Below are 2122 nucleotides of genomic sequence, written 5' to 3'. Positions count from 1 at the left end.
AGGAGAGGAGAGGAGAGGAGAGAAAATGGAAAGCAAGTGAGAACAGAAGAAAAAACGGGAAAGTGGGCTGTCAGGCTTGTCGTGGCCATGACCACTCTAGGACAGAAGGGGGCGTCCTTCCTGTTGAAGCAGCTTTCCTCTGAGCCCGGGTGCGGCGCCCAGACACAGTCTGCCTCCAGAGCTGGTTCTAACTGCTGGGCGCCCTCTCCTGGCGGCTGCGCAGCCTCTGTTGGTTGTCCCACGGGTGGTCCAGTCCCAGCCCCGCCCTCGACGCGCTGGAGGAGGGGTGGGGGAAAGAAAGGTCAAGGGAGAGTGCGGGTGGTCGCCTGCCGGCAGGCTCCGGCTCGCATCCCTGTGAGCATCCCCCGCTTCCTACCTGCGGAATGCGGGGCGCTCAGTCCGGGCGAGCCGACCTCTGAAGTCCCTCGCTTTTACACCGCGGTCCGGCCCGGATCCCAGCCTAGGCTTTCCGATCCGTACTGGGCTCTTCTGCAGCAGCTGGGAGGGAGGGAGCGGCTGCCGGCTGCTGCGGGGCGGCGTCTGGGGAACCGCAAGCAGAGCGCAAGGAGCCGCCATCTGGAGCCTGGCGGCGGGCGGGGCGCGGGTGACAGGGACTGGCTCTGCCTGCGGGACCCTAGGCCAAGGGCAGTGGCCCGCGTGGGGGAGCAGCATCTAATGGCAGCAAAGCCTTGTGGCCTCAGAGTAGCCGTTATGGGAGGGCGAGTGTGAGGAAGGTAGGAGTCTAGGGAGGATCTGAAGTCGGCTCTCCCCAGGTCGACCAGATTAGGGGCATCCCCTGTGGGTAGATGTGGTGGAAGCATAGGGGACAATCTTGAGCTCCTCAGTTCTCCCTCTGGAGTGGAGACCCTCAACGCCCCCCCCCCCCCCCCACACACACACACCCGCCCCAACACGCGCAGACAACCGCAATTACTCAAAAGTGGTCTCTAGTTCCCTGTGCTTCCCACAGAGTTCATTCTACTTCAGGAAACATTCTTACACCCACACTTTATCCATAACTTGATACACACTTTGAACAAGGTATCTCTCTTGGGGCAAACACTTTTCAATTTCTTGAGGATGGAGACAGCGGGACGAACCAGGGGGGGCGCCGAAGCGTGAAGCTCATTCGTGTTCGTTTAACATGGGGTGAGGTGGGGTGAGAAGTGTGCAGTCTCCCCTCCCCCTTCTTTAATTTCAGATATCTCAGATATCTTCTAAAGACGTCTAAGCGGTTTCTCTAGTGATGGCAGCCGAGAGACCGAGAGCAAACTCTGGGAAGTAGAAGAGAGGCTATTTTTGTGTGCCGGGGGTCAGGGGCGTATTTATTGAGCTCAAGTTTCTTCAGTTTCGAGCTGATATCCTCAGCTTTATGGTCTTTAGGGCAACATAATGGGAGCTAATTGGACTTATGGACAGTAGATGGTAGCCTGAATTAAAACACGAAATAAAGGGAAGACAGATCCACTCGTACTCCAAGGCATTAAAAGATACCCCCACCCCCAGCTGTCCCGTGTCCGGCAGAATGGCATTATGTAAAAGACCTGGCATGTCACCCAGTGGCACATCTGGTAGGTGTAGATGGCATTCATTAGCACGGGGCTCCCACTCTGCGGCATGCCAAAGCTCTGACAGAGATGCCCGCTGCCAATCATTCATTTGCTGCCAATCCCAAAGCGCGGCCGGGTGGGATGGCTCCCTTCCACACTGCCATCAGGACTGGAGGAAACAATGTGTTGAGACACGAAAAGATGAAAGAGGAGCTGAGGATGCTAGGCCCCCAGCAGATGTATCCCGCGAGGAGATAAACAGGGAAAGGGTCGTTTAGCACGAAAACATATGCAGGATCGCAGGAGGGAGGCCTGGGCAGAGGTGTGCCTGTGGTTGAGCCCTGGAGAGACAGAGGAACCCCTGAAAAAAAGACCTGGCTGTTGAGGTTGCTTCTCTGAAAACAGGCAGAGACCCATACTCCAACCTTCAAGGCAAGACTTCCTTCTCTGGAGTTTGTCCTTGTCTATTCAGAAGCCCGACCAGGTCTGAAAAGATCAACTTCTCTGCCTTGGTGGTGGCCTTTGAGTATCGTGACAAAGTGCCTTCCTGCTGTGAAAATTTCCTTCATTGT

General features: G+C 56.3%; 1 protein-coding gene across 2 annotated transcripts in view; it reads right to left on the bottom strand.

The window, feature by feature from the left end:
- Prdm8 (PR/SET domain 8) overlaps positions 1 to 535 on the bottom strand; it is a 21504-nt gene extending 20969 nt beyond the window's left edge. For both annotated transcript variants that reach the window (XM_031336900.1, XM_031336902.1), the window contains exon 1: positions 377 to 535. The gene's annotated coding sequence lies outside the window, so the exon portion shown is untranslated. The remainder of the gene's footprint in view (positions 1 to 376) is intronic.
- Positions 536 to 2122: the final 1587 nt, after the last annotated feature.

The sequence above is a fragment of the Mastomys coucha genome, unplaced genomic scaffold (genome assembly GCF_008632895.1).
Source record: "Mastomys coucha isolate ucsf_1 unplaced genomic scaffold, UCSF_Mcou_1 pScaffold22, whole genome shotgun sequence".
NCBI classification, from domain to species: domain Eukaryota; kingdom Metazoa; phylum Chordata; class Mammalia; order Rodentia; family Muridae; genus Mastomys; species Mastomys coucha.
This window is presented reverse-complemented; position numbering and strand designations above follow the sequence as displayed.